This window comes from Empidonax traillii, unplaced genomic scaffold (assembly GCF_003031625.1).
Source record: "Empidonax traillii isolate 1590-97213 ecotype Southwest subspecies unplaced genomic scaffold, ASM303162v1 scaffold250:size724861, whole genome shotgun sequence".
NCBI lineage: Eukaryota > Metazoa > Chordata > Aves > Passeriformes > Tyrannidae > Empidonax > Empidonax traillii.
Genome location: NW_020955443.1, coordinates 156,529 through 176,640, shown reverse-complemented (window position 1 = coordinate 176,640; position 20,112 = coordinate 156,529). Strand labels below are relative to the sequence as shown.

At 45.8% G+C, this 20,112-nt stretch overlaps 1 long non-coding RNA gene across 1 annotated transcript; it reads left to right on the top strand.

Annotated features, from left to right (window-relative positions):
• Positions 1-159: 159 nt before the first annotated feature.
• Positions 160-14,691, top strand: LOC114059984. Its single transcript, XR_003571791.1, has 3 exons — positions 160-356; positions 486-488; positions 14,682-14,691. It is a non-coding gene; the product is annotated as an uncharacterized LOC114059984 (long non-coding RNA).
• Positions 14,692-20,112: the final 5,421 nt, after the last annotated feature.

The window sequence follows — 20,112 nt, the reverse complement described above, 5'->3', positions numbered from 1 at the left end:
CTGGCCCGGGGAGGTGGGTGTGCTGTTCTGCCCAGGCCAAGGCAGGACCCTGAGATCAGCTCAGTTGGTTAAATCCTGGTGCTGGTAACATCAAGGTTGTGGGTTGGGTCCCCGTGTGGGCCACTCACTTAAGAGCTGGACTCGATGATCCTTGTGGGTCCCTTCTAACTCAGAATATTCTGTGGTTCCATGACGGGTGGAGTTCATCCCGCCTTGAGCAGCGCTGTGCAGCAAGCAGGAGAAAGCAAATGCACACAGACCTCCAGTGGCCCTCCCGAGTACTACACGGCACTGTCACTGCCACCCCAGGGACAGAGACCTCGCCTGGGGCGTCTCTTCTTCCCCTGCTACTGCAAGTGGGTGAGCAAGAGCTCATGTACAGAGCGAGGGGTTCTGTAGGAAAGCAAAGAAGTATGGGAGAGATAGTCCTCTCCTCCCTGCTTCAGCGGTCAGTGCTTCGAGCGTAAAGTTGGCTGAGGCTGCAGGTTGTACTTCAGATGTGGGGGAGGAAGACAGGGGGCTGGCCCGGGGCACTGCTGTGCTGCCTTTCCTGTGCTCTGTTTGACTTCTGGGGCCCAGAGCCTGCAGCTTGTGTAGGAGGGTGCTGTAGCCACCGACAAACCTACACAGTCCTAACGTGGGTCTGGGACCTGGTGTGGGCTCAGCTCGGCTGCTTACAGGTGCCCCCTGAGCTTTGGAAGCACAGGGCTTCAGAGCAGGTGAGATACTCAGGGATTTAATTTCCCAGACTTAACCATGTGCTTTCTTACACTGAGAGACCAACACTCTGAAGGCTCAGTGGAAAACATAGTAAAGGGCCAAAAAAGGTCTGCCCTAAGGATTTTTGCAGTGCATCGCTTGGACAAGCACCACACATAACCTACTGCCCACAGGAAAGGGTACAGTATGGAAACTCTGTGCTTCCCTCCCATTCCTCCTTCCCTCTTTGAGACACACAAAGGCTTTCCTGTGCCATCCTCCTCCTAGTGTTCTCATCCAGACAGGCACAAGACTTGAAATCATCAGCTTCATGTGATCTCATCAAAACCCTTCTAGCAACCAGCAGTTCTTCATGTGTCTCTATTGCAAATACCTCCATAATGAATGGTTACTCATTTACAAGGTAGTGCTCTACGTGCCAGTCTGCAGACCGTGGGGGAAAAAAAATGTAGCAAAATAAAACTCTAGGGTTTGGTGGTGATTTCCCAGGTTTAACAATGACCATGGAATTAGGTTTGATGCTTTTTTCTTTTATCTACCACATGGGAAAGCATTTTTTACTTACCATATTTTCTTAGCCCAAGTCTCCTCCATGGCTTTTTCTGACTTCTCCGATGTCCATCACCTTCCTGCCACACCCTCTGCAAGAGGCAGAGTCATCTCAAAATTCAGCACAAATGATTTAGATACCAAGGAGGTATCTTGTGTGGCTTCAACAAACAAGGGAAAAACCAAGAGCGGGGCTGAACACAAAAGGGAAAAACAGAGGATTTGAGTTCAAGGCTTAGTGTCTAATTTCAGCACGTCTGAGCGAGGATTGAAGCCTGGTAAGAAAAACCTCCTTCCTGCTGTCCCCCATCCACCCGCTGGTGCTCCCTGGAGAATTTCTGCTGACTGCTTCAAAATTCAATTTCTGCACTAGCAGCAGCACGTTGGGCCTGGCAGTAATTGCTTCGCCACACAACCAGCTGCTCATCACTGTCCGCGTGCTGGGGGGCTGGAGTGGCTGGGAGGTGGTGCCGGGACAGTGCCATCAGTCACAGGGCTGCAAGAGGCCCCATGCTTTTGGGTCAGCACCCCCCTGCACTCATCTGTGCCTCCATGAGCGGCACACCAAGGCTCAGGGATCAGTGCCTTGCTCCGAAACAGGTTGGTTTTGCTGAGAGTTGAAGCCTTGAAGCAGCAGCACTGAGCCCACTGCCTTCCTTATCCCATCTCCTCCCATCCTGCCTGGTCTCTGCTGCATCCTCCCAGTGTACACTGGCATGCCCAACCTAGCGGGAAAGCTTTTGGTGGTCCACAGGGTACCTTGCTGATGCTCACCCTCTGCTGCTCCCTGACTACCCTGTGCTATTTCCAGCACATCTCCAGAAAATAGCTCACTCCCCCCCAGCACAACTGGCTCTCTACAGCTGGGAGCAAACTCAGCAGTTTACCAGAGGGATTCTGATTCTTATTTTAGTCTCCTATTTTAGCCTTCTTTTTCTTTCTATATTTGTTAACTTAATCCTTTTTACAGCCCTGGGAGCAAGATGCTGCCAGTGCAGCATCACAGTGCCCACAGGAAGACTTCCTGGCTTCACAGCCCCACTCCCTGCAACCTGCTTTCCTCATCTTTCCCTCATGAGCCTCCTTTAATTTGGGCAATAAAAGATGCTCTAAGCTAAGCAGCTGCTTTTTATTACTATTATTATTTTTAAAGCTGCAAACATCACCCTCTCTTCAACTACAGCAGAGAAAGTGAAATGGCAAATGAGGTTTGGGCATGCCTGTCCAGGGTGGCAGCGGTGGTGTTGTTTGGGACTGAAAACTCCAGAGTCCTAATATAAATCAAAACTTGAGTTATATTCATTGCCTTGCAAGTTGCTCCATCTCCATATCCCTCATTGCAAACAGCCCTTCCTGAGACCATGCTTTGGCACGAGATCTGCCTTGAATCTGTTGTGTGTGGAAACCTCGTCACCAGAAAATCTGTGTGTAACATCTGCGGGTCATCTCAGTTTCCATCCCAGTGGATGGGAAGAGGATGGTATGCTGTGGTCATGTGAGTCTCTTTTCAGTTGTTTTAGCACATCAATGCACTGGTACAACCAACCCAGATGACATCTGTTATTCCTGCAATGCCAGCTATGTATCATCTTGACTCGTTTTCTATTAGATCCAGCTGTTATGGCTGATATGCTATTGACCTTTTCAGCTGGTTCAGCACTTGGCTATCAGGAGGTCACTGGATGCCACTTTGAAACAGGCTCAGTGCTTACAGCTATTCTTCTGGGATGAGGAGGAATTTCATCCACCTGTTTTGAGCACAAGCACCTTGAAAGATCAGCTGGCCCTTGCCACCAACACGAGGTCACTGCCGTATCTGCAGGCTTCAGGAAGCATCAATAAATCACTCTGGCCCTGAAGTTTCAGTAATCTGTGTAGTCTGGAAAGCACAGCTCAGCAGCTCATGCCCCCCCCTCTTGGGAACCACAGGTTTCATATCGCAGCAGGACCAGGTCCTGACTTCAGCTTTGTTAGGTAGGAGTTGCCATAGTGATAAAATACCTATTAAATATCATGTAGCAGCCTTGCTCCTTGTGAAAGCATGGCCAGGGGTTGGGAAAGGGGAGAGGACAAAAAGGCAGGGTGAGGGACTGACCAATACACATAATCACAATACAGGAGACAGGAGCTAAGCAGAGCATGAAACGCTGGGAAGCAGTGTTTCACGGAGTGGTTTGCTCTTGTGGGCAGTGATTTATCAATCACTGTAAATCTAGAAAGAAAGCAACTTTATCTTTTAATTTTGTCCATCTTTTTGCCCATGTTCAACCCCTAAAACGGCACTTCTGGCTGAGATAAAGCTAGAAGTTAAGGCTAGAAGTTATGCAGACTTCCTTTGCCAAGTAAGGAACAAGTATTTCCATACTACTCCTGGTCAAAGTCAGTCTCATCTTTCATTAAAAACCTTAGGACATGTGGAGTCTGCAGCTTTCTTCAGTAACCTAATCTCCAGTTTTATTGTCTGGTGTTTAAATCTTCTGCTAGTTACTTGTCATTTCTAACTTGAGTCACTTTTGCTGGATATTACTCCAATTACATCTTATCCTCCTGTCAGGACCTGAGGGACAGCAACTGACCACCTCCAGCTTTACAGCAACCTTTTATATGTTGGAAAATTATTATCTTTTGGCATTTTAACCTCCTTTTCTAGACTAAACAAGGCAAATTCCTTCAACTTTAGCCATAGAACTTCTTTTAATTTAGAGCATAAGGCTAGGCTGATGTGCTTAGGTTAAGACTGTGAGGAAAAAGTCCCTCTCCTCCTCACTGCAGTTGTGCTGGCAAAATCATCAAAGCAGATGCAGCAACATCCGTGACGTGGCCTTTTGTTTGGTGCTTTTGTAGTCACAGCACAGAGAGGCTGAGTCAGCACAGACCTTCTGCAGGAGTTGCTAGCCAAGACTCATCTGAAACCTCAACCTCTTTGTTGAAACCACTGTGTATTCCTGCCTTGGTTCCCAGTGGCACTTCCATGGCCCATCTACTCCAGGAGGCTTCCTGGGAGAGGGCACAATCTGTGTCTTTGCCTTTCAGCTTCACTGTTGTTTTGGCTACTTCTGGTGCTGTGTACAGGGAAAAAAGTGAAGCACAGCCTGTCCTGCAAGGCTTTTGCTTGGTCTTTGCTCAGTGCAAAATCCTGTGCAACATTACTGTTACAAGGCAGCCTGGGCTGGTAGTCCATCCTTCTGGAGGATCATGCCTGGACACCCTTTTCTTCCCCTTCCTGTAGGGAGGAAATCTGCTCTCCTTGGGTTTTCCCCACGTTTCCTTTCCTCTCTGTAGGTGACTTGTGTGACTCTTGTGCTGTCACAGAAGGCCACCTGGGCCAGACATCCTTCACCTTCTGGGAAAGTGGGGGGTAGAATAGGACAAAAGGCAAGAAAGGTCCCAGACAGCACATCCATACCATGGTGAGGTTTGGTTGGGTGTGCACTGAATCCCCCCTGGGCCCCCAGTGATGAAGGTAAGTTTTAAAAACTTCATCTCTGCTTTTGACATTCCCCCTCACGTCTCAGAGGCCCCAAGGGGAATCCACGTCCTGCTCAGGGACTTCCCTCTGTGGCCCGTGGAAGGCATAAGGTTGTTTGTGGGCTGGAGGGACACACTGGGAACAGCACGTTTAGCTCGTTTTGCTATCTCAGTGGGACTGATTGTAGGGAACAGCTGGTCCAGCCAGGAGAGAAGTGCGATAGCAAGATGCCAGATGAGTAAGACTGAACAGAGCAAGTCCCAGCTTGCCTGTCCCTTCCAACAGATCAAACCAAAATTGACCCTAAGCAAGTCACTTAGATTAGAGGCAAATGAAAGTCAATGCCCTAATTTTCGAAAGGCACCTGACCCCACAGGAAAGGATCTGTTGGAAGTACCCAGCACCCTGTCTCTCTTGTACCCTGCCCTGATGCTCAGAGACTCCAAGGGTTTTTTTAGTGTATTTCTAATAACGCTCAGTTTTTCTACCAGAGGCAATCCCTGTTGTAAATCCTGGTTGTAAATCCTTGTCAAAATTGTGATGGGTATAGGTCCTACAGCTTCCTCCAGGAACATCCACCTCCTCACCCCAGAGGCATGTGGCCATTGTAGGGGACACCCCAAGTCTGCTGGTGCTTCTCACCTCAAGGCACTTTGCAAACCTTTGCCTTTCCCTCTTAAGCCAGCCTTGGCTCACTGTGCGTGGGAGAGCAAGCTGTCAGCCACTGAAACCTCTTGCCAGAGTTTCATTCCTAGTTGAGACTGGGAATATGTGCTGGGACTAGGTAAGAGCTTTGGTCTGACTTGAGAGGTTTAACATTAAGTGTCTGGTTTAAGTTGAGCACTTATGGTGCTCAACATCAGGAGAGTGATGAGATCCACCCTCCAGACCCAACTGCCTCAGCAGTAGGGAGAAGCTCTGCAGGAAGTGGTATGAACACAGCCATAATCTCACTCTCCCAGTAACATTCAGATAGAGAAGACTTTTCTCTTGAAGCCAATGAAGACAGTATACTGTTATAGTGTTGCTGCCTAAACAGAGGAAGGTGAGGCCATTTCACAGCCTACCTGGTGTCCAGCTGCTCTGGATGGGTCGGATCTGCCCTAGGCCCCCTGTCACAGCCACTAAGACCCCTAGAGATGGTGCAGTGCCCACAGAGCACCCTAAATGGTTCTGTGCCTCTGCATGGGCCACTGAAGGGGGCCTGCACTGGCTCTGCTTTGCAAAACCTGCAGCAGACCCAGATCCTGGTGTAGGTAGGCAATGCCTGGTGGGGTCGCTTGCATCCAGACTCCAAGATGCCACTGCTGGGCACTGGAGCAGCTACAGTTGCTCTGACTGTTGACTGTTAATATGACTGCTTGGGTTAAACAGGCAGTTACACAACTGGGCTTGGGGTAGCCCTTGTTTTAGCTGTACACACTATAGCCCTCCCTGCCAAACAGTGTCTGGCCCCTGAGTGCGTGTAGCCAGAGCTCGGCAGAGTGCGGTTTTCTTTCCCTGTGAAATGTGCTAGGGTATCAAAGAAAAGAATAATAAATCTGTCATGAGTTGCCATGAAAAAACACAATCACAGAAGCGTTTTTCCAGCTGTAAACCTGAAGACAGATTCCAGTGAGCGCGGCTGAAATGTTTCACTTCCATTTCAAGAATGCAGCGACTGCCCATCACCCTGCTCCAGCTGCAAAAGAATACGTGTCCAGCAACCTCAAGTTGGTTCAAAAAAATACTTTTCCAACTTGCAAAATTACTTGAAGCCAACTTTTTTTTTTTTTTTTTCACCAGAACACAATGTTTTTAGGTCATCTGATCAATTTTTAATTTTCCCCTGAATCTCGTTAGCCCAACAGCAATCCAATAAACTCCAAAGGGTAGCCGGGCTCTGCCATTTCTATGAGCACTGGAGGAATAAATGCAGCATATGGAGTGATTTACGCAAGTTCACTTGTGTTTCCCAGTTGTGGTTGCAGTTCCCCTGTGGCTTTGACACTCCTCAGGAATCTTCTTGCTTCTTGCCCTACTGCTGTGCTCCTAAACGGGCTGTCTGGGTCTCCCGTCTGTGCTGCTGTCTCCCAGCCCACCCACGCCAAATCAGCCTGTGATGAGAGTGGAAGAAGGAGACAGGAGTGGGACTAAGAAGGGTGTATGTCAGCCCACCTGCCTTCCTGGAAGTGTGGAGCCAGCACCTCCACTAGCCCGCTCTGACTATGGCAGTAAGAGGAGGAGATAGAGGAGGACACCAAGGCTGGGAGAAGCAGTGGCACAGAGGGTTTAGGAGCTAGTGGCTCTTGGAAGTTTATTTCTAAAAGATTCATTTTGGAGTGAGGATTTCATCTTTGTGCATGAGGAAATGTCTGGTCAGGGAACAAGACAGAGGCAGGCATTTTGTTATTAGGCATCTGAGAGGATCATGGATTTCTGATGAGCTCTGAGACAAGCAGAGCTTCTCCTGGGTCTGAGATGTGAAGTCAAGCGTGGGATGAAATCAGTTCCTGGGATGAGATAGTATTTAGTATTATTGAACAGAAATAGAGAAAAGGAGAAAAAACACGGAGGGAGACTGCACATAGCAGTCAGGCCCAGTGTCCTTCTAAGCCCAGGAGTCAAGGAAAGAGTCCCAGATGGGAACTCTCTCCCTCAGGGCAGACAGGCACAGTGACTGAGCCAAGGCAGCTGGAGAGCAGAGGTCCCAACCTAGATCCCTGCAAAGTTATTCCCGTTGCTCCTTCAGTCTCTAGTTGTTGTTGAGGACATACTTAATGAGTCAAGTTATGCTGCTTGTGGGGAGTCATCCTTAAATTAAAAAGCCAAGTGGAGCTGAAATCCCAGCAGTACTTATAAGTTCCTCCTGGATGCTAAACTCTTTGGGGATGACAAATTCCCTGGACTGTTTGCATGTGCTGCGTCTCCAAAGCACGTGGTACAGCACAGGCCTTCTTCTTCTCTGGGGTCTCTGCGACTGCAGCAGAAATATGAAGATCTGGTATGGCCTCATGGGATCTGGCATGTCTGTGGACTCCTCTCCTAAACATCAGGAGCTGTCAGCTTTTCCACGCAGCCTTCAGCCTGCGTGCAATCGTCCCCAAGGTTCACTGGGCAGGGATGGCTTTGACTGGATGTCTCCAAAGCTCCCCATCACTTTCTTTGTTGTCTGGGGTATCAGGCAATGGCCTCGAGGGTTAACAGCCACTGCCAGCTGTGGATCCCCAGCAGGGACAGAGAGGGCCTGGGCACCCCGCCAGGAGGTAATGCTGTTTGAGCACTGCTGGCAAAGACTTCAAACCCCTCGGCTAATTTCGGATGTTCTGCTTGTGACACAGAAAGCTGCATTCCCATGTAGGAAAGAGCTCTTCTCTGGGACTAGGAAGGGAAGGGACTATTTAATAATGTAAAATTGCCAAGAGTGGCTTTTAATTTCAAATCCATCTTTTTGAAAGCTGTGGTTGGGGTAGTTTCCTTCATATGCCACTTTTCCTCTAACAAGCCCCAAATATGCTCTAGAAGAGGCTATCCAAAACCCTGGGGACACCATGCAGGATAACCACTCCCTCATATTCCAAGAGTTTGAGAGAATTAAAAATTGCAGGAGATTAAAATCGGAGGGAAAAAAATTGGGTGAAGTCATGCCCAACGTTTCTGTGTTGGCAAAGTTGCATATAAGTTTCTGTCTACAGTAAAAATAGCTGTATCTGTATCTATAATAAATACAACCTTTTCTTTAAGTTAATTTTAGAGATTTTAGGTGGGTCAGACTTGGACCCTCCATGTCAGGAGAAGAGTATCCTGCCTGTCTGTGAGGCCCAGGTAAAAAAGCAGGAGCATGCTGATCTCCAACCAGAGAAGCTGTTTATTTTAGCTCTCCCTGATTTAGGAGTTGCTTGGGAGCTCCTTGACACGAGGAAAACCCCCTAGGCTCCCTTCAGTGCTCCCTTATGGAGACACAGTCTCTTCTACTGCAGTAGAAGACCAAACATGGAAACTCTTATATCCAAGGAGGCTGGATTTCCCCAGGTCTAGCCTGGGAAGTGAGAGCAGCGCTGTGTCCCTGATGGGAGTGGAAACCTTTTATCAGTGAGGGGTTTCCCAGGAGAAGGGTGCTGACAGACGCCAGTAATGAGATCATGGTAGAGGGAGCAGCATCAAATGACCAGGTCAGTCTCTCTCTGTCCTGGTCGTGTGTCTAACCCAGAGCCTGTACCTTGTAATGCCCTGGGTCTGTGACCTGTTGACAGCATGAGATACATATGGCCTGGTGACAACACTTGGTGAGGCTGAAGCAGTGTCCTTCTAATGCTTGCTGAGGCCTGTCTCCTACCTTCTCCAGTGACATTCATTGTGATGATCAAGGCTGCTGGATTTAGGAAGTTTGGGGTGGTGATTCCTCCCTCTCTGGTGTCAGCTATATGGTGAAGTGTTATTCCTGGCTGCCTGGTTCCCCAGGCAAGGTGATATCTGGTGGTAAGGATGTCACCATCAATACCATGCATTCATTCCCCTTCTTTGCTCTCACCATTAGGTAAATGTGTCACTGTGCCTTATGGACGGACCTGCCTTAGATCCTGTAAATGTGGTGTTGGTACCAGTGCTGGGATTTTTATACCCTAATCCCTCTGGGTCTGATAGCCCTGTGTTGCCAGTCAGAACTGAGAAACACCCTTAACAGGGTGAGGAATCCTTGCTGATGCGGGCTTTTCCAGACCAAGACCTTCTGGATTTAGCAATGAGAGAGGGCTTCGTGCAGGGACTGAGAGGGCAGTAAGGATCCTGCTGTACAGGGGCTACTGCTGCTGGAACACTGGAGAAGGAAGAGTGAGTTTCACTGGCTCTGACAGCAAATCTGAGGGTTTGGCATCATGTCCTCCCTGTTCAGTGTCAATTACTTTGTAAAACTTAGGCTTAGGGCATGATTCTTCCTCCACAATGGTTAAAAAGACCTCGGATCTATATGAATAAATCTGCTTATTTTCAGTCCAGAAAAAAATAAGGAATGTCATGTACTTCCATACTGTGCTGCAGGTTTCCCTCATGGCTCAGGGGATGGGCAATTGAAGATCAGGTCTCCACTGGGCCTGAGGGACACCAAAAAATTCTTGGCATCCCTGCTGATGATCTGAGTGAAAAAGCAGAAAGGGGACACAATATCTGTGCTGAAATGAGCAAATCCAGGCATCAAAAATGCAGTGACATCCACAGCAACATGGCAAGACTCTTGCACAGATAAAGTCTCCCCAGTCCCCTATTTTGCCCTGACACTGTCAGGGCTGCAAAAGCCTGCAGGAGCACAGGGATGTGCCCTACAGACCCTCCGAGCTGGGGTCAAGCAGTAGCTGATGTTACTGCCACAACCAAGGGTCCCCCGTGGCTTCCCGGGAGTCTCCATCTGACTGCCCTGACCCTGCAGCACAGATGTTCCCATGCTCAGTGGGTATGTCAGGATTTCTGGGCATCTGCTTTGCCTGGTAAGAGCGGCTGCCCCAGTCAGGCTGCCTGACATCTGTAAATTATAGACAAATGTGCTACAACCCACAAATACCACCATGGTGGAGGCAGAGAGCACGTCCCCAGAAACCTGGAATGCTGGCTGCCCTTCCCTTGTTGGTGATGTTTTGTGCCCATGTAGCAAGTGCTTTCCGTCACTGGCTCTCATATATCTTCCTGACAAATCTACCTTGGCTTAACAGATCCCCTGCAGGGGGTGGGGGTTTTTCCTTTAGTTTATAAATGCAGTTGGGATGTGAGCTGCATGGGTTCACACATTTGGCATCAAGACCCACTGCACAGCTGTGAAGGAAGGGAGAAGAGAGGATGGGGAAAGAAAGCAAGTATGGGGAAAAAGAGGTGTTTGTTTTTAAAAGAGGAGCAGAAAGCCAGGGGAAAAAAAAAAAAAAAAAAAAAAAAAAAAAAAAAAAAAAAAAAAAAAAAAAAAAAGAAGAAAAATTATTGAGGGAAGAGGGAATAGCAGAGGATGAAAGAGGGAGTTTTAGAAAATCAGGGGATGCATTTATTGTGCTGCAGGTGCTTGCACACACCAGTCTAACGTTCAGCTGGTTCTCTTAGTCTGCACAGAGAGAGAGTTGGCATCCCTCTAACTACAAACCACATATGTGCAAATAAAACCCGCAGCAGCTGAAAAACCCTGAGATGAAACACAGGAGATTAAATTACAAGCTAATTGGGCTGAGATGCTTACACAGGAGTGAAAGTTTTGGCAGGAGGCAATTTCTTCAGAGGTGATGGCCCTGTCAAACCCTCCTGTTCCCTTTCTCCATGAACCAACCTCACTGTTTCTCTGCTGAAAAGGCTGTGCAGTTCTTTTCTTCCTGTTGGAGGTTTCCATCCTGGGCAGGTCTTTAAAGGACTGCAGGACCTACTTCTGACCATGCATTAAACCAATATTTGCCCACTGTATTCTGTATGGGAACTCCAAGCCTGGGCTTCTTTAGGTCCCCAACATCAAAATACATTGCCATGAGCATGGTCATGGACCTCCTGCGCTTCTGGGCTCGTTTACTCTGGCAAAAGGGAGTTAAAGGAGAAATTGAGCAGTTGCACCCAACTCCTTGACAGACAGTGATAAACATGATGGAACCAAACCCTTCTCAGGAGCACAGGGCAGTGAGAGAGGGCAGTGGCCAGTCTGCAACTTGGGAAGGACAGCAGGAAAAACATAATTTCGCGAGGGATGTAGCACAGCACTGGAACAGGTTGTACAGAGGGAGCTCGGCCTCTATCTTTGGAGGTTTTTCAAAATTTGTCTAGCAAAGCCACATCTGACCTAATGAAGAGTTGTCAGTAGTTGGTCTTGAAGCAGGAGGCTGGGCAAGAGGCCTCCAGAAGTCCCTCACAACCACTGAGTCCACAGTTCTAGGGTTATTTCCATTCAGTTTCAGCATTTTATGCTTGAAAGTTGTTTTGATTCAGTCTTGCCCAAAGTGATGGTCCTTGCTCCTAGCAAACTGTAACATTCATTTCAGCTTCTGAAACTCCCTTGCTATAATTATTTTCCTTTTAAAAAGACACCCTTAGATTGTAGCAGGTAGGTCTTCTGGCAGGTGATTGAATGTGATCCACCTTTAGGATGTTACTAGAAAACTTTTCTAATTGCCAAAACTGCCCAATGTGTGTACTCTGGAGATAGCTAGGAGCACAAATTGGATTTGAGGTTGAGCACTATGCAGTTGGGCTCGAGTGGAGTGTTTTATTTTAATTTAAGATTTGTTTTCCTTTTGTTAATAAAATATTCAGCCTTTAATGCCACATAGTCAAACAACAGTTGGAGAGCCAATTGATTGGTGGTTCCAGTTCTCCAAGATCATTAGGAAACCCATAACATTTATCAGGTGCTGAAAGCTAACACATGATGTGTTAAATCTGTGATTTAAAATGAGCTTGATATATAATCCCCGAGACACCAGAGCATCAAGGTTGGATAAAGTTTCTCCGTACTGCACTTAAGAAAGCCAAATTAAAACAGTTGGGGTGAGTGACTTTCATAAAAATTATTTCATACTGTAGCAATTTACTTCTGACTCATACAATCTTCCCCTTTTGTTAGTCCAAAAATTAAATACAGGAAAAGCTGTGTTTTCATGGAACAGAAGAGCTGCACAGTTCTTCTTTGGAAGCTCTCAAGCTGAGCTGAGCAAAATCTGATTTACTCAGATTTAAGCCTAAGTCATATGCTTCCTGCAGGAATCCCACAGCAGTATTCTATTTTTTCAGGTGCAGAAAAGTGTGGGTTTTTTTTAAAATTTTATTTTATGTGATTATTCACTCTGTTGACATTTAAGGAAATGATGATCAGTTTCCCCATTGTGTATAAAACCTTTCCCTTTCCAACAAATATTGCCTACTTTTTTCCTAATTCTCCACTGGTCAGGGGCAGTACTGCATTACAGCAGGTTTCATACCTTGCTGGTTAATTCTTTTATGACCTCAAGAAGGTGTGGTATGCAAGTGAATTTCCAGTCTTTCAAATCTTCTCCTTCGTATTAACCCTTTTGATCCTGTTGGAAAATTTTAAACAGAACATAACCAGAACAATTTCTTTTTATGACTCTCAGAAAACTTCCCGGAAAAAAAGCCCTACCAAAAAATACATGTCTATTGCAAAATCGCTGAACTGCTGTACCCCTGGTCAGCAGCAATATTTCAGAAAGGCAAGGCATCTGGAACACTAATATAGCTAAATGCCAGAATTTAATGAAAAGCTGTCAAACTTTGACAAAAGGTGAAGGAAAGAGGAGGTCATGTTGTAGAGGGCACTTCCCTGTGCTCTGGCAATAACAGATCTGCTCTTCTTCAGGGTCTCTTCCTGGCATGAACACTGACAGCACTGATTTGAATGTTATATTATCCATTGTTGTCAGGTTTGTTGTTTTGGCAACTTTAAATGGTGTTTACACAACATTACTGTTGCTTTGACTCCTGAATAAGAGCTTTGGGACAAAACCGTAGCTCTCAGTAAGCCCTTGGCTCTCTTCCAGGTGTTTGCTTCCTAAAGAGGCAAAATGGTTAACAAAAACAGGTTCAAGAACTGCTTGGGTTTTCTGATCACTGCCTGAAGGGTTAAAGATTTCCTAATGCAGCGGAGAAGTAACCTGTGTTTGTAGGACTGCCATATATCCCTGTTGAAGGTGTTGCTTTGTAAACTTTCAGCTGCTTTTTTATGAGCTGGGAATTGATTTCTTGATGACAGTATTTCTTCAGATTCTTCACTATGTATAGCAGATCCCTCCAAAGTCTCTTGATGCCCCTAAGGATTACAGGCAGTGACTGAAATATGTTATTATCTTTTTCCTTATTTTTTTTTTGCTTTTTTACTTCTGGAAATTCTGGGATGACTTGTGAAAGCCGGTGATTTCACTACATGTTCTGCAACTCCTGCTCTATTCGTTGTATGGTGATTGCACTACAGAAAGAAAAGCTGTGTATTTATTTATGCTCAAAGTATTTTGTGTATTATTAATATACATATATATTACAAGAAGAGGTAGATAAATAAATTAATACAGTAAAAAAATATGAAAACCATTGTCTATCCCGAGGACCCAGAGAGCTCCTGTCTAGAAGCACTGACAGTTTTGGTATTTTACTTATATAATATGTAGTGCTGGAACATGTATGACTGAGCCCCCAGGAGCATGGATGCAGGAGGCAAGAGCAGCAGAATCAGGGCTGCAGGTGGAAAAGTAAGTTGTCGTGGTTCTCACAAGCAAAGGGAGACGTTCCAAGATTCACTTACTGCCTGGTTTATGGTGATATCAATATCCAGGGAAAACGGGAGTCCAGCCATGATGATATTAGTAGAGACAGAATGGCAGGTGAAGAGGAGAGCAAGAGCCAGAGACATCAGTCAGATATGCCCTGAGAGATACTGAATGCACTCAGCTTATTTTGAAGTGGTCGCATTGTAGATTTGAGGGTGTTCAGCTTTTTTAAGAGGCATCTTGCAAGGCGAAGCTTCAAAAGGCCTGGACACAATTGGCAGGACAAACATGCAGGAAGGGAAGCCTGTTTTGGGCTGACTGGACACTGTGACCACACTTAGTTCATGTGGGGTTGGGAACCTTTCACCAAGGACCTGCTTCCGTGGAAGCAAAGAAATTACAACAGTAAATGGGACATTATGTGTGGAAAACTGAGAGGGTGACAGTAAAGGAGACACACAACAGTGGTGAAATAGGGTTTGGGAGGGGCTTGGTAAGATCATGCAAAACTGCAGAAGCTATTCACTGTGAACAGAAGCTTCTGAACAGAGCACAGGGCCTGGTTTCTGCCAGCCCTACTCAGTCACCCGCTGAGGCAGCACAATGAGAAGTGCCCTGCAGCTCCTGGGAGCTTGCTGCCCTGACTCTGCAGTGGGATTTGGAGGGAAGACAAAGTGCCAGTGAGTGTCAAGTGTTGCTAAGAAAGTATCAGAGTATATGCAAGGAAAACAGAGTTGTAAGGGACCTCTGGAAGCCTCTTGCTCAACCTCACGCTGCAAGCTGTGTGCTGCTGACTCTGGTTGTTGGAGACATGCCCACTTCCAGCTGTCCATCCAACATGGTCCCGACCTCCCATAGTGCCCATTTGGTACTTACCTACGTAGCTCTGCTGTAGTGCCCCTAACCACATACTCATGACCATCTTAAATGGCACTGGGCCCGCAGTCAAGCAGCCAGATTGTGCCTTCAGGCTGGAAATATGATTGGCATGACAGGGTACACACAAGACTGTTTCCAGGGTTGGGGATCTTTAACAGTCGCTTCAGAATTTGACATAAAGACCTTTATATAAAGTCCATGACTTTGTATAAAGACTTGAGTGGCCTTCCCCTGCTCCCCTACAAACTGTGGTGAAGGAGCAAACAGCCAGAGCCCAAGAAAAGCAGGTTAATATAAACCACTCATCACTCCTGCAACTGGAATCTATTTGGCCAAGAAAACACAAAAGCTATGACAGATGTGCCAACCAGCAAACTGCCTGAGTGATAATCTTCCTTCTCTCATGCTCTTGTTTTACAGCTTGAATCCCTTGAAAGGGTTAACAAAACTGTGGAGCAGGGAGGACTCAGAGGGTTCTCAAAAGGCTTTTGATAAAGTCCGGCACAAGAGGCTATTGAGAAACTTGGCCAGGGGTGAAAGGTAAAGTCCTGTCATGGGTTAAAAACTGGAGAAGAGATAAAGAGCAAAGAGTAGAAACAAATGGCCAATTCTTAGCAAGGGAAGAGATTAATCGTGGGTAGCTACAAGGACAGGATTGCAGACTGGTGCTGTATTTACTTACCACTGGCCAGCTAGGAGCCAAAATATGGTTTTGGCTCAAAATGCTCAGGATAGCCAAAACTAGGGAGATTTAATACAAATCCAAGGAAAAATTAACTTAAGAGTCCAGTTCTTCCAGGAGCTAGTATCACCCATCATGTTTCAAACAGCATGAAGAGAGTATAAAGGCAAGTTTGCATGAGAGGCAAAGACTTGACAGAAAGAGGCAAATACAGGCTAATGCTGAAAAGACAGAACAAACATTTAACAACCCGTTGCCATGGGCAGCACAATTAGTGCACCAGAATTAAAAACCTAAAAATGTAGGAAAAGGAAAGTCCCAAGGGCACCGCATGGCACTGCACTTGGATTAACTACACTGCCATCCACGTCACCTGATGGTCACCAGTGGATAGGAGCAAGGCAGGACTGAGACCTTTAAATGAATATGAACAGCCTACACGATTGTACATAAATTACAAGAGCTCTCCATCCTCCTGCTCTCTGTTTGAACAAATAATCACTGTCTGGACTCAGAAGAGGTACTAATGCAGTTGTGATTTTCCTCTGGAAATCTCTCTCATTGGAGAAAAGTTTTGTAGAGAGTCTTGCTTTTTCTTATATGGGGTAAAAATGGTAACAAATTCAATTCTGCTGCCTGCACAGGGATTTAAAAACACTTGACATATATTAGCAGCTAAGATTTCATGGTTGCCCTCATAAACATTATTGTCTTCATTCCAAAAGGAACATCACTGCAGTACAGAGGCATTACTACAGTTAATATTAACCTTAAAGGTGAGTTACTTTACTTAACTTAAACATATTTATTTGATGTGGAATGACACATCCATAAGTGTGTCTCTTCCATCTCAGCAGAGGAGGTCTTGATGAATACTTCAACTTCACCATTATCTTTTAAAAGGTTAGAGCCTTTTTGTTGGTACCTCCTCTATTGTTTAGTGCCAGAGACAGAAATAGTCCCCAAAAACTCCTGACTCCCAATGTTATATTCAAGTGCGAGTGTCCATAAGTGTCCTTGAAGCTGCCAAGTGGAGATTGTTCTTGTAATCTTTTGGCCAGGCAAGAAAACATCATCTCAATTACAGAGCCACCCTTTGAAGGATAGAGAACGGATGTGGAAATTATATGCCCTGGTTAAATCCATAGGATGTAAAGGTAAACTAAATAGTCAAAAATTGTTTGTTGCAATGAAAGGTGAAGGAAATTTCCACCTACATCTCGTCTATGTATGATCTCTTTAGGAATCAGCATTACTCAGTGCTGTTTCAGGAGTACACGGCCATTCTTTTGCCCTTCCTTCAATCTTGTTTCTCCTCACTTCTGATTCTTTTGAAAGAGTATACAAAAAGGGAATAGAGCAAAATGGACACAGCAACTAAAAAGCAGATTGCGTCCTTCCTACAGAGGAATCATTTTTGGCTGACATGAAATTGTTTGGAAATATCATGGATTCCCTTGATGACAGCATTGCAAGTTAATTAGGTGCACAAAGTCGGGTAATTAGGTGAATGCAAATCGGCAAAAGTTGAAAGCTTCCCTGCTGCAAGAAATCTCAGACAAATTGCTTGCCCATAGGATCAGATGGATTTCCTCACGTATTAAAGTCTTCCAGCAATTTGTATTATGCAAGCTGCAGAAATTTGATAAATAGCAATGATATCTATTCAGGTAGCATCAGCATGGTGTTCTGAAGATTAATCAGGCATTGTCAGAGGAGCTGGCTTTGCTTTCTGGTGCTTATATCAGGAACCTTCCTGTCATTTCTGTATCACAAGGGAATGGTGAAATTGTCCTCTGCAAATGGCTGAGATTCACCCTGAAGGGGAGAGATGAATAACTTAGGCTGGGTACAAGTAACCACGAGAGGTTCCACTTTGCCATAAACATCAGCAGGAGGAGATTTTCTTAAATGTGGTCTCTGCTCTCTTTGAAGTCAGTCAGAAAACTATTGAATTAGTGGACAATGAAGTTAAACCAGAACCTAAGGCTGCTGATCATGATCTCTCCCTCCCCTGTCTTCACCCACTCTCCAGTATGTTCATATAATAGAGCTGAATAATTACAGCCTGGGGTCCATGTGGGCATCCTGTGAGCAGGATCAGCATACATAAAACAGGCTGGTGAACTGGACCATCCAAAGGTGCAGCCAGAGAAGTTCAAACATGAGCTTAATATGAATGGGTATCACCAGACACCTGCTCTCTCATTCTAATCAGAATCTATTCAAGTGGCAGATTTAGTAACTCACTAACTAATGAGCTCAGATAAGCAACTAAGGCCTGAGCTCATCCCATCTAGCTCCAGACACTGAACTGTGGTCCAGAGTTTGAAGTTTAACGCCTTACCTCCTTTTATAGTCAAGTGAGAGGTAGACACTGTCTGATGGTAGCTGAATAATCAGAACGAAACATGTCAGAGGGATCCATCCAAAGCCAGGACAAAACCAATCTAATGCATCCTGTGACAGCTGACTGTCAAACCCACTCCTAGAACCCTTCAGCGATGGAGATTTCATCCTCAGATGGTCTGCTCCCATTTTTAGGGAAAAAAACCATCGAGTCTAAATCTCCTCAAGTCCAACCTAAGATTTTCTGCCCAACATCTAGGGGATGGATTCTTCAAGCCAAGAGCCAAAGCCACACCTGTGGTATCACTACACACCTTGTGATGCCACCACACGCCTGGTCTTTCAGAGCCATAGTGGATTAACATGATTGTGTCTTGCTGGAGCACTTGCCCTCTTCTCCTTGCCTCTCCCAAAAACAAGCCCCCCAGGGCTGTGGAGGGTGTGTACTTCCATGACTGCAGCACCTGGGCTGGCATGATTTACCTGACCTTCCTTGAAGCTGGGGACAGGGCACCTTGCTCCAGCTGGTGCTTGGGCCGCAACAGGCAGCTGCTGAAGGCAACACCTTTGCCCATCCCAAGGATTCTCAGTGCAGGGCTACCTGACAGGATTCTGTCTAAGCTTGCCGTGTCATTTGCTCAGCGTGGGATCAGTCAGCTTGGGCTCACTAGACACAAACGAGTCATTTTTAAAAAAATACAGTGTTCGCACCAGAAAATCAGACTTTGTCATTTCAGGTTATTTTAGGCAGCAGCAAGGGCAGGGCTGCCACATGAGGGGCATAGAGCAGCCACAACCCAGGCAGGAACATTACTCACCAGGACAAGGTTGGTGAGAGAGAGAGGTCCCACTGGCAGATCAGTGACCGTCAGACATAGCAAGGCAATGAACGAGGTCTGAGGTCCTCCCAGGAATAACTATTGTTATAGTTACTATATGTCATTCAAATAGGAAAACAATTGTATGCTTAGGAAAAGCACTTACTTAAAATTCTAAAAGTCACATTTTTCTTCCAAACTACAGCCATGACAGGTTTTAAATGTCAGTTTTGACTTTTTCATATATCTGTATTTGACAAATAGTTTCATATTTCTTGAAAATGCCTTTTTAGTTCAGTGTTTACACCTCAGCCTAGTATGAGTCTGGCAGAGAGAACCTTATAATTCCTTATCCAACAAAACAATTGATAGTAACGTGCAAACAGAGATAGAAATACTGAATATCTGAATATCTTCCTTATGCATTACATTTACTTGATCTCCTTATGCTCTGCAAATATTTCAAAGCCAGCTTTCAGCTAAACAACTACACCCATGCTCTTTGCCATGCATGTGAGGAAGACAAGATGCAGCAAGTACAAGGTGATATGAGAGAGATTCAGACCATGTTAAAAAATGAAAAATTCTTTCATCATGGGGACAGCACAGGAACAGGTTGATCTTATAGCTGGCCCTGCTTTGAGCAGAAGATTGGGCCAGAGACCTCCTGAGGTCCCTTTCAGCCTGGATTATCTTCAATCCTGAGTGCATTCAGGTCATCTCACAGAGACAATCCCTCCTCCACCAGCTCTGTGTGATGGGCTCCCTGTGGAAATCAACAGGGCTTTTTCCAGAGTCTCCAGAACCTCCTCTGGAAATGATAACCTGAAGAGTCGGCACCAGAAGTTCTCCACAGCACATTGCTGGGAATCTGAAGCTCTGATCCACCATGGTACATCCACAGAGGAGCTGCTGATTTTCATAACACACCTGCTGTAGGAATACGTGTATGTCTAATATACATGGACTGAATTATGTCCTCGAATTGCCTATTTTCCTACTGAATAAATATAAAAAGGTAAAAGACTATTTTAGGGAGACCAGCCCCCACTCCGCCCCCCTGCTCTGTTTTTCTAAAGTGCCAAACTCAAATGATTGCAAAGGGAAATTCAGTATTAGGTGGATTGGATTTGCTCTCCCAGGCCAAGTGTCTAAAATCTCTTCGAGGCAGTGTCTATATTAGGCAGTGATCGATTGCTGCCATTCTAGGCGAGAGGATAATGTGAGAGGCAGTGAAGTACACAAATACAGAGTTGATAGCCCTAACAACACGCTGCACAGATTCACTCTGCTGCATGGAACATCCAGGGAAATAGTTCCAACAAGAATAATGCAAAACCCATTCTGAATCTCTCTACCAACACCACAAATAGCATTTATAGAAATCAGTTGCTGCAGAAACAGGCACAAAATGAGCCTCCTGTTCTTTCTCACTAA